General features: G+C 42.4%; 1 protein-coding gene across 1 annotated transcript in view; it reads right to left on the bottom strand.

The window, feature by feature from the left end:
- Window positions 1-17,968, bottom strand: part of NFKBIB (NFKB inhibitor beta) — a 1,076,695-nt gene that overhangs the window by 1,037,878 nt on the left and 20,849 nt on the right. The gene's annotated exons all lie outside the window — the stretch shown is intronic.

The raw sequence follows: 17,968 nt of genomic DNA, 5'->3' as shown, positions 1-17,968 counted from the left end.
ACCCTAAAAAGACCAAAAAAAAAAAAAAAAAAAAAAAGGAAATGTGAAAAAATTACACCGTCAAAGGAGGTTGTGGATTAAGAAAAAGCTGAAAAATCTTACTCTATCTACAACTTCATTCCACACTGTCCTTGGATGTGGGAAACTGTTATAGAGGAAACAATATTTTATTGGATACATATTATAGAACCAGCCTTCTTCTTTCCTTCCCTCCTTCTCGCACATTTATATCCCTACCTCATCCCACAAAGGATAAGATATCCTCCTTTGATTTATTGATTGATTTATCCATCGATTATTTTGGATAAATTTTAAAATTCTGAGGACTCTCCACATTGTTAAACTTATGATGAACCCTCCATACTTTTTTGCATAGTGGTTGCAACAGTTTACTTTCTCACCACCAGTGTACAGGGTTCCATGTTTCCCTCATCCTTAGTCATAATTTTCTTTTTTCTTTTTGTTAGCCTTTCTATTAGTGTGAAATGATATCTCTTGATGCTTTTGATTTTCTTATCTATGGTTGTTAGTGATACTGAGCACATTTTCATGTACCCACTAACTAATTTGTGTGTCTTCTTTTGAAAAATGACTCTTCTTCACTTTGCCTACCCATTTTTATTTTTATTTCACTTTTTATTTTTTTGACTTTTTGCCTTTTCTAAGGCTGCTCCCACAACATATGGAGGTTCCCAGGCTAGGTGTCAAATTGGAGCTGTAGCTGCCGGCCTACACCACAGCCACAGCAACGCAAGATCCGAGCCTCGTCTGCAACCTACACCACAGCACGGCAACACCAGGTCCTTAACCCACTGAGCGAGGCCAGGAATCAAACCTGCAACTGCATGGTTCCTAGTCAGATTCGTTAACCACTGAGCCATGATGGGAACTCCATCCCCTACCCATTTTTAGAAAGAGACTGTTTTGTTTTTGTTTTCCCATTTAGTGGTATGTGTTCCTTACATGTTTTTTATATTTGCTACTTATCAGATATAAGATTTGGAAATATTTCCTCTCATTTCATAGGTTGCCTGCTCATTTTATTGATGGCTTCATTTGCTGTTCAGAAGCTTTTTGGTTTCATGTAGTACCAGTTGTTTATTTTTTATTTTGTTACCTTTGCTTTTGGTATCAAATTAAAAAAAAATAATTGCCAAGATCTACATGAAGTAGGAGTTCCCATGTGGCTCAGTGGAAACAAATTCAACTAGTATCCATGAGGATGCAGGTTTGATCCCTGGCCTCCCTCACTGAGCTAGGATCCAGCATTGCTGTGAGCTGTGGTGTAGGTTGCAGACTTGGCTCGGATCCCATGTTGCTATAGCTGTGGTGAAGGCTAACAGCTGCACCTCTGATTCGACCCCTAGCCTGGGAAATTCCATATGCCCATATGCTGCAGGTGCTGCCCTAAAAAGCAAAAGCAAGCAAAAAAAAAAAAAAAAAAAAAAGTCCATTCAAGGCTGGGTTCAAGTCTTGGCCCATGGATTCAAACCCCAATCTGGGTTTAGGCTGAGTCAGAGGTGTTTTGCTTTCATACCCAGGTCCAGACCCACAAATGTCCACAGCACTCTAGATCCTACCATCCTTCAGGTGTAGAAGGCTTTCCCTTCAGGGAAATAACAACCACCCCCACTGTCCCCAACTGTCTGCTGCATCCCTTGGTGTCTCCAGGGGAGGGTCCTTCCAGCTCTGTGTGTAAACCAGTGGCCTAAACTACATGTCTTTGAGTCAGTGATTAGTCTCCTAATACTCAGTACTAAAATTAAAATAGGTACATTTCTTTTTACCCCCCACACTGCTACCGTGTTATGTGCTCAGGGCTTTCAGTGGTTTCTATTCTCCTAATGTCTTTGGAAAATTCGTTGCCATCGGGATCATTGGCCCTGGAGGCAGCCATCGAACTATTCCCTTCTGTGAAACTCCAGGCCTGACAACAGGACCCAGGCATTCTCCTGCAGGGGATGTGAATCTGAGAATCCCTGCATGGGGATATGCAGGAGGGGAAATGAACACAATCCCCCATTTGCAAAGTCCTGGATTTTGCCATTGGCTACAGAGGGAGAAGAAAACCTTGACTGAGGAAACCTCCCCAGAACACAGCCAGGAAGAGCCAACACTAGTAAGAGGCACCAGAGCCTCTGTCTAATACCCAGCTGGGAGAAAAGGGTCAGGGCAAGGGTAGATACATGGACCTTTGAGACCAGAGCCAACCTGGGGTGCTGCCCTAAATGCCAGAAATTCCACTTGTGATGTCTTATAAAATTAGTAGTTGTCTCAGTGACTATAGTTCTTCTTTCATAGTCTGAGTTTTGTGTAGACAACATGTTCTTGTGTAAGCCCCACATCCCCAGCTCTGCTTCCCGCATAAGAGTGAGTTCCAGTCCTGTACCAGGAAAAGACAGACATCCCCATAAATTTCCTGACTGTAGATCTGCATGAGGCCATGCCTGGAGGAAGTGGAAGCAGGTAGCAACACACCTTTAGACTGTGACATCCCACACTGGTCACACTTGCATCCATGGACACGCAATATTCCTCACCGTTCCGAGAGGAGACGCAGTGGCAGATTATGACTTTTCTGGAGCTACCTTTCTAAATGCTTACATTCGGTTAAGTTGTACTACTGGCAGCCAAGTTTAATTATCTATTTATTTTTCATATTTCCCTCTACTATTAACTATTAAATGTTTCTAAGCCTCGAGTTACTTTCCAAGGAGACACTGAAGAAATGACTTTTACATCTGAAGACCTGCATGTACCACCATGTGCAGATTTGGAAGAAATCATAGATTCACTTAAAAAAATGAAATAGTATTTTGATTCTCATACAATTCATTCTTTCATTCTTTGACTTGACCTATTATGTAATGGGTATTGAAACAAAGCAGTAAAAAAATGGGTGAAAAAAAATATGAGCTCATGAAATTTCCAGTTCAGTGAAGAAGATAATTCACGAAAAAGAGTACTTGGCATATGAAATGATAAGGAGGGCAGTGAAGGGAAATGAGACAGAGAGGTGGTATATGGGGCTGTCATTGCAACTGGCTTGCTAATTTATAATCAGTTGGTTGTTAACAGTTAAACAGCTCTAGGGTTTGATGGACTGGATCCTGTTTTGATTTGCTGTTTTGCCCTACTTTTTTTCCCCAGAAATATGTGACAACCAGTCCAGAGAAGAGATGTGCTGATCTGGGCAATATAATGACCACACTCAAGTTCCAGTACTAGCAAGGCACCTCATGACTAATGTACCTGTCTTAGAAAATAGAAGAGCAAGCCTATCCCAGCATGTTGCCTGCAGGTGTTTCCTGTTTTACTTCTTGTATAAATTCTGGCCAAAACCTGTGGAGATGGGAGTTGGTTCTTTTGGACAGTTGTCTACCTTCTGCCCAGGTTGCTAGCTTCCTTAAAATAAAGCTACTTTTCCTTTACCCAACACTTGTCTCTCAGTTTTGGTTTCCTAAATGACAATCACCTGAGCCTGAGTTTGGTAGCATCATCACTGTTCCCACTGGGTAGTGCCTACAAGGGATCTGGGAAGACCTCACTGACAAGCAGTCATTTGAGCAGAGACCTGAAGGGAAGCAGGAAGACCACCATGTGAACGTCAGGGGAGGATTGAAGACAGAGGGAAGAGCTAATGCCAGGTCCTGGGACAGGAGCATCCTGTCACACTCAAGATGCAGCAAAGATCCTGTGAGGCTGGAGCAAAGAGGCATGGCCAGCCTGTAGAGTTACATCAGAGAGTTAACTCGGTGTCTGATCCCATGGGACTCATGGGTGATGTGTGTATTTTGACTTGACCTCTGTTGAGCAGAAATCTATGGGGAGAATGAGCTGAGGAATAACCTGACTGGATCCTCTGGTGCTGGGAGGAACAGCCTGTAGAGGGGAAGGCAAGAAAAGGAACATGGTTAGCAGTAGCTAGAGTCATCCTGTCAGGGGTTGATATAAGCTCTGACTGGGTAGAAAGGGGTGGGGTCATATTCTGAAACTGGGGGTAGAGGCTTTGATAATGGGGAGGAGATGAGGTGGAAAGAGGGGAGAAGTCAAGAAAGACCACAAATATTGGGCTTGAACACCTGTCAGGATGGAGTTACTGTCATAGGAAGGGGGAGACGATGAGGGAAAGCAGATTCAGGTGAGGAGTCTAGTTTGGTTTTGGTGTCTTAGATGACCATTTGGAAATGTGTGAAGGAAGCTGGGTGGGAGTAAATCTGGACTGTATGGAAACATTTGGAATGGATAAAGAAATGGATAAGTCATGACACACTAGATGTCATGAATGCCACAAGGCTGAATGAGGTCAGAAGAGGATGAGTTGCTGAGAAAGAAAAGTGGAAAAATAACTATGTCCCAGGTCAAAAGTAATGCTAATAGAACTAGAACAAAATATTTTTAAGTTTGTTTTGAAGCACAAAAGACCCAGAATAGTCAAAGCCATCCTGAGAAAGAAAAATGGAGCTGAAGGAATCAGGCTCCCTGACTTCAGACTATGCTACAAAGCAACAGTCATCAAAACAGTAGGATACTGGCACAAAAACAAAAATATAGATCAGTGGAACAGGATAGAAAGCCCAGGAGTTTCCGTTGTGGCAAAGAGGAAACAAATCTGCCTAGGAACCATGAGGTTTCGGGTTCGATCCCTGGCCTCACTCAGTGGGTTAAGGATCTGGCGTTACTGTGAGCTGTGGTGTAGGTTGAAGATGTGGCTTGGATCCTGAGTTGCTGTGGCTGTGGCTTAGGCTAGCAGCTGTAGGTCTGATTAGACCTCTAGCCCGGGAACCTACATATGCCGAGGGCACGGCCCTGAAAAGACCAAAAAAAAAGGATAGAAAGCCCAGAATTAGACCCATGCACCTACAGTCAACTAATCTGTCACAAAGGAGTAGGCAAGAATATACAATGGAGAAAAGACAGTCCCTTCAATAAGTGGTACTGGGAAAACTGGATAGCTACATGTAAAAGAATGAAATTAGAGCACTTTCTAACACCATACACAAAAAATAAACTCAAAATGGATTAAAGACTGAAATATAAGACTGGATACTATAAAACTCTTAGAGAAAACAGAGGCCAAACACTCTCTGACATGAACCACAGCAATATCTTCTCAGATCCACCTCCTAGAGTGATGACAATAAAAACAAAAATAAAAGTCCCCCACTAGGGACCTAATTAAACTTAAAAGTTACTGCACTGCAAAGGAAATACTAAACAAACTGAAAAAACAACCCACAGAATGGGAGAAAATATTTGCAAATGAAGTGACTAACAAGGGATTAATCTCCAAAATTTATAAATACCTCCTGTAGCTCAATACCAAAACAAACAAACAAACAAACAAACAGCCCCATCAAAAAAGTGGGCAGAAGATCTAAAGAGATAATTCTCCAAAGAAGACATACAGATGGCCAAAAAACACATGAAAAGATGTTCAACATCACTAATTATTAGAGAAATGCAAATCAAAACCACTCTGAGGTATTACCTTACACCTGCCAGAATGGCTGTCATCAAAAAGTCTACAAACAAGAAATGCTGTGGAGAGGGTGTGGAGAAAAGGGAACCCTATTACACTGTTGGTGAGAATGTAAATTGGTGCAACCACTGGGGAAAACAGTTTGGAGGTTTCTCCAAAAACTAAAAAGAGTTTACCATTTGAGCCAGCAATCCCACTCCTGGGCATCTATCCAGAGAAAACCAAGACTTGAAAAGATACATGTACTCCAATATTCACTGCAGCACTATTTTCAATAGCCAAGGCAAGGAAACAACCTAAACGTCCATTGACAGAGGAGTGGATAAAGAAGATGTGGTACATATACACAATGGAATATTATTCAGCCGTTAAAAGGAATGAAATAACAGCATTTGCAGCATCATGGATGGACCTAGAAATCATCATGCTAAATGAAGTTAGACAGTGAGACACCCTAGTCATATGCTAAAACCTACAGGTAGAATCTAAAAAAATCACACAATGAACTTCGCAGAACAGATACCAACTCACAGACATTGAAAAACATGGTTTCCAGGGAGTTCCCTTTGTGGCTCAGTGGTTAATGATCCTGACTAGGATCTATGAGGATTCGGGTTAAATCCCAGGCCTCACTCAGTGGGTTAAAGATCTAGCGTTGCTGTGAGCTGTGCTGTAGGTCACAGGCACAGCTCAGATCTGCTTTGCTGTGGCTGTGGTGTAGGCTGGCAGCTACAGCTCTGATTAGACCCCTAGCCTGGGAACTTTCATATGCCAAGGGTGTGGCCCTAAAAAGCATAAATAAATAAATAAACAAACTAATGCTAAGGGGTTTGGGAGGAAAACACAAGCTACCATTGGAGTCAGCCATAGAAAGTACAATGAGTTCAGAAAAATACATAAAACAACAACAAAAACAATTACAAAAACAGTAAAACGTACTAAACCAGAATCTATGTAATGGAAGCATTTCAGAGAGACAGAGAGAGTGACTGTGTCAAATGAAGCCAATAGAGAAAAGTGAAAATTGAGAAATTTTTTTATGTTGATAGAATTGTTCTAAAATGGGATTGTGATGGAGACACAATACATACATACATACATACACACACACAAAAAAGCAAATTGTGGATTTAAATTGGTAATTTATGGCATTTAAATTACACCTCGGAGTTCCTGCTACGGTGCAGTGGGCTAAGATTCTGACTGCAGTGGGTCCCTGCAGAGGCATGGATTTGATCCCCAGCTGGGGGCAGTGGGTTAAAGAATCTGGCATTGTTGCAGCTGTGGCTCGGATGAAATCCTTGGCTAGGGAATTTCCGTATGCCACAGATGCAGTCATTAAAAAAAAAAAAAATTACACCTTAAGAAATCTCTTTCAAAATAAGAGTATTTACTTAGCACATATCCACCCAAGATTGTGATTCTCAGTTATACTTTACCCAGGGTAAATGAAAACAAGTATTTAGGAAAAAAAAAAAAAAGATGTGCATCAGTATTCAAACACACTTATTCATGATACCTCACACTTGAACTAACCCAAATACCCATTATTAAGAGAATGGATAAATATTTTGTGAATTGTTGAGCACAAAAAACAGCTTGAACTGCTCATTCAAATGAAAGCACTTGGCTCTTAAAAACATTACTCCCAGAAAAAGAGACATCAAAGGGTATGTTACAATTTATTTCATTTTCAGGAAGTTCAGCCACCACCAAAATGATGCGTAGTCATAAAAATTAATACAGAGGCTGCATGTGGTGAGAGTGTGTGTTTCAACTGAAATGTGATGGAGAGGTATTTTCTGTGTTATGGATACAATGTATACATATGATTCATACACTGAGTTTTTGGATACTGTATCGGGTTATGCATTTTAAAGATTCCTGAAGCCATCAACTTAAGATTGGCACTTTTCCTTATATTTCAGCTGTCTACTGATACAAACACAATAAGAAAGAGATAAAGAAAAATTTCCTGAGACAATGATGGGGAGAATCACATTTTATTTACAAATCTCCCCCCTGCCACCCTCCCCCAACACCGAGCAGATAACTGACCAATCCAGGATGTCAGTTGCTCGTGGGGTTCCAGGTGGAATGTTGGGGTGTTCCCTGAGGTTTGTTGTGCCTGGTGGCCCTATGGTAGCTGGGCAGAGCCCTGTGCTGGATCAGTGCCGTGGAGGGGATGCTGTCCTCTGTGGAGCCTGGCTTTGGGCTGATCCTTGGGCAGCTGAGTGAGGTGCTGGTGTGGCTGCTGTCCAAAGGCTTTAGTTCGTGGTTCACTTTCCAGAGCCTCCAGTGGCAGACGGTGGTGTGTCTGCCCATCGTCTTCAGCTTCTTTGTAGGTCTCTTGTTTACACTGAGATTGCTTCGGTCTGTTCAAAGTCGACTTTACGTAAGACTTGAGCAGCAGCTCGCCAAAGCGCTGGCTGCACAGATTGAAGAGAAATGCCGGCTCATTGACAAGATATATGCTGCTGAAAAGGAGAATGCAGAGATGGAGACATCTTTAAAGAAGGCCAGCCTAGAGAGAGAGTCCTTAAATATATCCGGCCTCGCTGTCACATTCAGAGAGATGCTGAGGATCAACGTGATTCTGATGGAGGAACTCAATTCTCTGGCTCGAGAACTGGAGAAAGAGCGCGTCGAGCCGTCTAAACAAAAGCAGGAGATGGTGGAGATGGTGGAAGAGCTCGAGTTCCTGGAGGAGGTCATGAGAACCACCACATCACACGGGTCTCTCAAACCATCCAGGAGGCCAAGCACCAAGCCCTGAGGGCCCCTTCCCCAGGAGGGGGCCTGGGGAGTAAAGCTCTGCTCTTGCCTCCCCACCACTCAGGCCTCCCAAGCTGCCAGATGGCATCCGTCCCCTCTGATGGGTCCCCGCCTGAACGACACCGAGGCCCGTGGATGCAGGATGGCTCCTCCAACTTTACCTGCTGAGCACAGAAGTGAGTTTCTTGCCGGTCATCTTCTCCCAGCTAAATGGACTTCGAGTCTAAGAACACACCAAGAAACGTGGGACTTCTACATTCACAGAACACTGGGGTTCTCTCTCATCAGTGGTGAAAGAAGTACGGTCCTGAAGAGACTTGGACTCAGTTTGACTCTTCCTTAAGCCACATTGCTCAAAACAGTTTTGGTAACTATTATAGATCAAACTCATAGGTGAACTATATATATATATATATATATACTTTATTTTCTACACAAATATTGCATTGATAAATTTGAAAAATAGATGCAGTTTATCAATATAGACTTTTAGTTGGCAATAGTAATATTATTTTTCTAGAGTTAAATTCCCAACATTTGTAAGTCTGTGGAAGCAATTTTTTTTTCGTTTTTATTTTACTTTAATTTTTTTATTTTCTTTTTTTTTGAATTTTTATTTTTTTACAGAATAAAATACATATATTTAAACACAATTACATTCACACAGATTATTATATCGTGGATCTTAAGAAAGAGATTAAGGGACTCCCTCTGGAGAAGTGGAATGGAAAATATGCTGAGACAAATAGGAAATTTATTCTATACTTTATCCCATTTTGTACGGCTTTCATCTTTACTCTTTAGTATTATCTATTACATTTCAATTTTTCTTTAAAAATTAGCATTATATTAAAATTGTGTATATTATACAACTAAAATTTATAAAGAAGAAAGCCTTATATACCATTAAATATTTTATATAGCATAATAAAAAGAATAACAACTGGTAAGCATAACAAAAATAATACACCCTCTGAAAATAAGTAAAATATAAAATGCATAAATTGGTTAAAAAACAGTGTAACTATATAAATATGTCCTCACAATTTGTTACATCTTATTGATTCTTCAATATAGGCATTACACCATTCTAGGTGATGTGATAAACAAGACATTATAGACCTTATAGTGTACCATGGAGAGAAATGGTTATTAATAATACAATTGTAAAAGTGTATTATTTAATTGTACAGTGTGGAAGCAAAATTTTTGCCCATGTTTGTATCATTAAAAAAAAAAACTCTCTTGAAATAGTTAAATAATAGGCTTAGAAATAAATTTTATCATTTAAGATCGATAATCTAATATAACAATGGTTACATTTGAAAAATTAAACTTGATAAATTCCATGCAGTTTGTCTCCTCTCCCGGCAAGAATGTTGCAATATGAGTTTTCTGACCAAGAAGAAGCCCAACCGGACAATTTGGGGGAAGCTCCACGTCACTGCCCTCGTCTCTCCCTCACCATCGCCCTCTCGCTCCTCAGTGGGAATCCAGGGATGTCTCAAGGGGTTTTTCCCCCCATAATGAAGTCTGACCCCCTCAATCAGTATCTTTATTCACAAATGGCATCTTCTCATCAGGCGATGGGCACAGATTGGTTTTTCTCACAGTGGAAGGGGGGCTGCACACAACACTTTTACAACTAGGGGGAAGCATATGGGTAAATGATAGAGGCAGCATCATGATAAGGTGAATGAGAAGTCCCTATGGTAGCTCATCAAGTTAAGAACCTGACATAGTGTACCAGGTTCAATCCCTGGTCCTTTCTCAGTGGGTTAAGGATCCAGTATTGCCACAAGCTGTGGTGTAGTTCCCAGCCATGGCTGAGATCTCAAGTTTCTATGGCTGTGGCGTAGGCTGGTGGCTACTGCTCTGATTCGACCCCTAGCCTGGGAACTTCCATGTGTCAGAAATGCAGCCATAAAAAGAAAAAAAAATAGGAAAGAAAATGATAAGGTAAATGACGTTGCCTCACAACTGATAAATTGTGCTTGGGTTGGAGGAGATTACTTAAAAGCAAAAAAAAAAAAAGAAAGAAAAAAGAAAGAAAAAGAAAAAGTCTGTATCTTCCATGTTAGGAGGAAAAGGAGCTCCAAACATTAAAATTAAACAGAAGCTATGGCATGTCAGGCATGTCGGGTGGTGAGTTTTACTGATTACATAAAAAGGGAAAGGGAAAGCAGTGGAATTGAGGGGTTCTTGGGAGGAGTGGTCCAGGAGGCCTCTCCGAGGTGGGTGACATGAACATGGGGACACCTGGAGAGAAGCCTGGTGGGATGAGGGGACAAAATGGGTGATATAGTGCTGATCATGGTGTGTGTGAGGACCAGCCAAAATCCAGAGCTGCGGGAATGCAGTGAAGGAATGGCATAAATTCGGGTACAGGCCACCAGGGGGTAGAAGATGGAGGGAGGTGATACCCCAATAAAGACGAGTTCTGTGTGTTTTTTCCACATTCACAGCATATGGAAGTTCCCCAGCCAGGGATCAAATCCAAGCCAGAGCTGCAACCTACGATGCAGCTGTGGCAACGATGGATCGTTAACCTGCTGCACTAGCCTGGGGATGGAAACTGTGCTGCCACAGAGACAACACTGGATCCTTAACGGGCTGTTCCACAGTAGGAACTCGAATTTTATGTGTGTGTGTGGGTGGGGGGGGGGATTTCAATTTAAAACAACAGTGACTACCACTTTGGAAAAAGGATAAATCAGGTGGGTGACCACGACAGTGATTCGAGGCTGAGGACAATGATGGCTGGACCAGGGGAGAAAAGGAAACATGGAATTGGGTCCAGGACCTGTCCTACAGGCAGAGGCCATGGGACATGGGGATACCTGTGTGTCTGAACGAAGAGAGGAGTAAAGATGAAGACAAGAATTCCTACCTGAGCATCTGCATCAGAGGGGGTGTCTTCCAGTAAAGTGAGGATGAAGGCAGGAGAGTGTATTTGGATGGGAGATGGCAATGAGACTGTTTGGAAGGAGACTTTAGGCACAGTTTCATGATAGCAGAGTAGAAATACCAAGTGCTTAGGCTGATACAAGGGTCTGGGCTCAGGGAGTAATCACAACCACAGCTCTAACTATGAAGGGTCACTGGGGAGTAAAGTGACTTTAGCAGAGAAGCAAAGGGCTGGGTCCATCTCACAGGGTAAACTCTACGGCCCTGTTTGTGCTCACATGTCAACTTAGGTTCCCCAGTATCGGCATAAAATAAATGGCCAGAGTGGAGGTCACCTTGATTCTGTCCACAGATGCTGGGACTTGAGTTGTGCAGAATCCACATCCTGGTCCCTTTTCGCAACAAGGGAAGGGACACCTCAGATGGTCACAGAGCCCTGGAGAGAAATGAAGGATGTGGCCTAAACCATCACACACGGATCATGGTATGGGAAATGCTGCTCTTGCCTTTGGCTCTTGGAAAATGATGTCGACCATGCTTGACCTGCAGACCCGGCCTGTGATTGGGTTTTGAACCCTGGGATCGGCTTTCAGGTACCCTCTTTCCCTCACTACCAGGTGATCTTGGGATGGTAAGAGGTCCTACCTTTCCTCATGCTTCTGAGGGTCATTTCCTGCACTATCATCCTAGAAACCACTGAAACCATGATCCCCCACTTCCCAAGGCTGGGGTTCAGCATTCTTTGGCCAGAATGTTGGAGCCACGCAAGCTGCATGAGTGCTCCAAAGCTGCCTCGCAAGTACTCAGAAACACCCTAACCTGGGTGTGAGATTAAAAACGTATACATGATTCGGACTCCTTCAGTCCTCATGAGGTCAAAGCAAGGTAGCATCTGCTATGACCTCATACAGAGGTGGAAACTGAGATGCAGGAAGGCTCAGTCACTCACTCCTAGTCAACCACCCTTGTGAGAAAAGGCCGATATTCACAGGGTTCTTCTGAATAAGACGCTGCGTAGGAATTTTAATCTCATGTATCCTGTGGGAGCCAATGGACCAGGGAAAGAAGGAGGTTTTCAAAACAGTCTTGAAGGTTAAGCGGACAATGAACGCACTAGGCGTGATGTGTGGTGGGGGCTCCTGAACATGATACATGAACTGAGAATGCACTGCAGCGGGGGAGCCCCTTTCTGAGGAGCAGAAAGCCAGGTTGTTCTGTTCGAGCTCTCCGAGGTGGGTCAGGAGCTTTCTATTCCATGCAGGTTTAGAGAGCTGCGAATGAGTGTGCCAAGCCTGTGGCTGGAAGTTTCTGGGGGCTTGTGATCCCTCACACATATACATGTTTCATATACACATACCCCTAGGCATATATGTACATGCATATACATGTGGAGTTGTGCTATACCTAAATAATAGTGCTCATTGGATACAGTATCTCCTCTATTTACTTTAAATATATTAATAGACAGTTTATTTCATGTTTCCCTACGATCTTTTCATTTTTTTCTCTTCCTTTGGTACCTCTCTTCAATGTGATTTTTCCCTCCACCATTCCTGCTCCATGCCCTCCCATGTCTCCCCCACCCATTCATATTTGTGTGCTTGGGTAGGAATCAGCTAATCTGAACTCTGTGTGCCTGGGGGGTGGCCTGGATCCCTCAGTGCTGCTCGCTGAGTTAACTGGGGGTATGCATATGGATCTGGAAGCCTCTGACAACTCCAGGTGTCCTCCTGAGTGTTCTGTGGTCTCCTGCTCAGCAGTACTGAGGATGGCTGCCAGGATTCTGGAAACTGATCTAGGAAAGGGCAGGTGGTGGTTCAGTTTAACCTGCAATTTTTTTTTTTTTTCCTTTTTAGGGCGGCACCTGCAGCATATGGAAGTTCCCAGGCTAGGGGTCAAAATGGGGCTGCAGCTGCTGGGCTGCACCAGAGCTACAGCAACACCAGATCCTTAACCCACTGAGCAAGGCCAAGGATCGAACCTGCCTCTTCATGAATACTAGTAGTGTTCTTAACCCACTAAGCCACAACGAGAACTCCCTAACCTGTAACTAAGGATCTTTTTTTCAGCAGGGAAGCTTAACTCCTACCTAACCTTTGCTCTCAGTATGATTTTTATGAGATTTAACCATGTCGTTGTTTTTATAAAACTGTGACTCTCTTTAATTCTAGGTGTCCCAATTTAAAATTTTATATAGCTATACCATGTTCATCCATTCTCCTGTTGTAGGCTATTTAATGTGTCACCAATTTTGGAGGAAATTAAAAAAAAAAAAGCTGCCATAAATATTTAGTTACACATTTTTGGCATACCAATTTTCCCCTTGGATGAAAACATGGAGGCAGACTTGCTGGTTCACACAGAAGTTTTATGGTTATATTCATGTTTTCCAATGTGTCTGTACCCTTACAGTGTCTCATCATCAAGAGACATCATCATCCTAAGAGCTCAGCTTGCTCAGTATCATTCCCAATACTCAGTATTTCTTTCTTAGCTATCATAATGGATCAGTTGTTATTGTTATTTAGCATAAAAGTCAATGCGTTATTTGGGTTCTATTTGTAATTTTGTAAAGAAAAATGTTGCCCCCTGTGTCACCCACCAGGGCCAGGTGAGTCTCCATGACAGAGAAGTGCACCACATGCTCAGCTCAAGCCCAGATGTGCCATGTCCTGGCTCTACTAGGTGGAGTCAAAGCACTAATAGTACTTGGTGGACATCCGGTCTTCCTAAGTTCACTCTTCTGCTAATTTTCTGTTTCTGGGTTTTTGCTACATTTACAGCTGATAAGCTGGTGCCTGTTATTGGCAACAATGGTTTGAAGTTTTGTTTGCTTTTAAACTTTTTTTTTTTTTTTTTTTTTTTTTTGCTTTTCAGGGCCACACATGGGGCATATGGAAATTCCCAGCTAAGGTCTACTGTGCCACAATGGGAACGCCAAAGCTCATATTCTTCTTCCAGGTTCAGAATAATTTCACATATGGTTACATATTACTCAGTGAAAAAGGAATAAGTTGGATATATAGAAATAGTTTGGGCTATAATAGCCATTGTTTTTTGGCTCAATTGTAAGAGCTCCTCATACATTCACAGTAGGTATAGATGTTGACAGAGGAGCATTTTTAATATCAGCTACCACAATTATTGCTTCCAATAATTCCACTTCCACAAAAGTAAAAGTATTTAGTTGACTTGAAACCCTCCATGAGATGATATTAAATGATCACCAGTCATACAATGAGACTTAGGTTTTATTTTCTTCCTTCTTTCTTTCTTTTTTTTTTTTTTTTTTTTCAGGGCCTCACCTGCAGCATATGGAGGTTCCAAGGCTATGGGTCGATTCAGAGCTACAGCTGCCAGCCACAGCCACAGCCACAGCCACAGCCACAGTTGATCTGAGCTTTGTCTGCGACTTACACCACAGCTCACGGCAACATCAGATCCTTAACCCACTGAGCCAGGCAGGGGATAGAACATGCATCCTCATGGATAGTGGTCAGATTCATTTCTGTGGAGCCACAGCAGGAACTCCAATTTTCTGATTTAGAGTAGGATATCTGACAGGAATTCTTCTAGCTAATTCATCCATGGACATTGTTCTCCACAATGCATATTACATCAAACCATGGTTTTTATATCTATGAACCTTGAATTGGCCCCACTAAAATATTTTGAAAAATCTATCCTGTACATTTATTAAGAGCTAGATAACATAAGCTTTTAAGTTAAAGACTGAAAGTTTAAACCTCTCCTTAATGATATGACACAACTAAATACATCAATATTCATTAGTAATCAATAATTACACTATCATTTATTTCAATAAAATATTTCAAAATGATTCTGCCGTGCAAATAAAGAATTACAAAAAATTGAAACATCAAAATATTTCACCCTTTATGGAGTTCCCGTCGTGGCGCAGTGGTTAACGAATCCGACTAGGAACCATGAGGTTGCGGGTTCGGTCCCTGCCCTTGCTCAGTGGGTTAACGATCCGGCGTTGCCATGAGCTGTGGTGTAGGTTGCAGACGTGGCTCGGATCCCGCGTTGCTGTGGCTCTGGCGTAGGCCGGTGGCTACAGCTCCGATTCGACCCCTAGCCTGGGAACCTCCATATGCCGCGAGAGCGGCCCAAGAAATAGCAACAACAACAACAACAACAAAAGACAAAAAAAAAAAAAAAAAAAAAAAAAAAAATTTCACCCTTTGAGGAACAAAATGAACAAAAATGTATTTGCCTCTTTCACTACCCCAACAATGACAAGACTACCTATTATAACTATTATACTCCCAAGAATTCTGTTTCCCACACTTAATTGACTCATTAATAACTGTCTAATTGCTATTTTGCAGTGACTAGGTCAACTTACATCAAAATAAATGAACGCTATTTGCAATCATAAAGGACAAACTTGAACCCTAATACTTACGTCACTCCACAAATAATTTAGACCTTTTTTTTTCTTTCCTTTCTTTTTATGGCTGCAGCTGTGGCATATGAAAGTTCCTGGGCCAGGGGTCAAATTGGAGCTGCAGCTGCAGACTATTCCACAGCTATAGCAACAGGGATCAGAGCCATGTCTGTGACTTCCCTGCGGCAATGCCTTGTGAGGCCAAGGATAGAACCTGAGTCCTCACAGAAACAGTGTTGGATTCTTAACCCACTGAACCTCAATGGGAACTCCTCTATCACAGCTTTTATCACACTCATTTGCACCCACTACACAACTCTCAATAAACCCAGCAATGTCTGTACACCTATGAGCAGGAACAGTAATTGTCATAAAACAAAAGCATCCTTGGCCCATTTCCTGCTCCAAGGAACACCTATACCACTTATTCTTGTACTAGTAATTCCCAAACCATCAGTCACTTTATTCAACCAATAACCATAATCTTATGACTCATACCTACTACTATCACTGCCAGTCACCTACTAATTTCCCTAATTGGAAGAGAAACCCTAGCCCTAATAAGCATTAGTTGTACCACGGCTTTTAATCACCCTTATTATTCTTACTCTACTTGCTATTTTTTTTTTTTTGTCTTTTTAGGGCTGCACCTGCTGCATATGGAAGTTCCCAGGCTAGGGGTTGAACAGGAGCTGCAGCTGTCGGCCTACAACACAGCCACAGTGACACCAGATCCAAGCTGCATCTGCGACCTACACCACAGCTTGTGGAAATGCAGGATCCTTAACCCACTGAGTAATGCCAGGGATCGAGCCCACATCCTTAAGACACTATGTTGGGTTCTTAACCCACTGAGCCACAACAGGAACCCGTCTATCTATTATTTGAAGTAACGTTAGTCCAAAACCTAATAGTTTATTACCCAGTGGGGAAATCAGAAAAGATGATTCAATCCAGGACTCTTATCTCTTATTGTACCCACCACTTGGATAACTTCCCACCTCTCATTGTACTAGTTCTTATCAAAATCTATAGGGTCCTTACATTTTCTAATAATTCAATACAGAACATAAACAATATCCAATTCTTAATCTAATATTTTCCTGTTATTAGTACCTACCATACTAAATGCCTTGATGAATTCAATGGCATATCCTTTCCTTACACTATCTTTATGAGGAATAATCATAACCAGCTCCATCTGTCTCTGCCAAACAGACTTAAAATCACTCATCTTATGGTCTGCCATCAGCCACACAGCACCAGTAAGTATAGCCATTCTTACTCAAACATCATGAAGTCACACAAGGCTACAGCCTGAAGAATCGCCCACAGCCTTACATTATCAACACTATTTTGCCTTAGATATTCCAACTATGAACAGCATTACAGGTGAACTATAATTCTAGTTTGTGGGCTACAAATACTGCTTCTACTAATAGCAGGATGGCTTCTAGCAAGCCTCGGCAATCTAGCTTTACCCCCCATCAATCGATTTATTTGGAGACGCATTTGTGTTGATATCATCCTCCTGGCCTAACATTACTATTATCCTAATAGGAATCAATATGTAGGTATTACTGCTTTATATTCCCTTTATTTATCAATTATAACACAATGAGGCAACTATATTACATTAATACGTTAAACCATCATTTGCAGAAAATGCTCTCATAATTTCACATTAACTACCCCCTTCTACTTTCATCACTTGGCTTCAGAATAATCAGGGGGCCTATATACCGTAAACATGGTTTAACGCAAACATCGCTTGTGGAGGAGAGAGATCAAGATGTCAAAGGAGGCAGACGCTGGGCTCACCCTCTCTCAGAAACACATCAAAACTACAACTACCAATAGAGTGATTCTCATTGAACTCAACCTGCGGACGAGCAGAACAGCTCTTCTACAACTGAGGCTGTAAAGAAAGATCCACCCGGAGTCTGGTAGGAAGGGAGGAGAGATCTGCTGGGACCCACGCCCATAGCAGGAGACCTGGAAGAGGAGGGGAGAGCAAAGGCTGAGGAAAGAGGGCTGTAAACCACGTATTAGGCAGCTCAGGCTCGGTGCCTAGTATGTGGGAGCCTAGGAGGATGAGTCCCCTTGGTGGGTTAGAAAAGCAGTGGGGATAACTGCAGTGCTCGAAGACACCAGACTCTGCTCTCAACCGAAGAGCATGTGCAGAGACGCACTTGTGCCCAGTCATAGCAGGGAAACAGCAGACGGGAGCCACCTGGGGCTCTGGCCAGCTTGCAAGGATGGCTCCCATGGGCCCCCCCAGTCCACACCAGGCACCTGCTCCTCCCCTCCTTGTTCCTGCTCACAAAGTGGAGGTTGCCACTGCCAATGAGAGCGCACACATTTGGAGAAAATGGTGCTGGTTCGGGTACTGG

This window comes from Sus scrofa, chromosome 6 (assembly GCF_054392235.1).
Source record: "Sus scrofa isolate SSC_HxYL_T2T_F1_AM1 chromosome 6, Sscrofa_HxYL_maternal_Yorkshire_Landrace_v2.0, whole genome shotgun sequence".
Taxonomy (NCBI): domain Eukaryota; kingdom Metazoa; phylum Chordata; class Mammalia; order Artiodactyla; family Suidae; genus Sus; species Sus scrofa.
The sequence above is the reverse complement of the archived record's forward strand: the minus strand, read 5'-3'. Positions and strand labels throughout refer to the sequence as shown.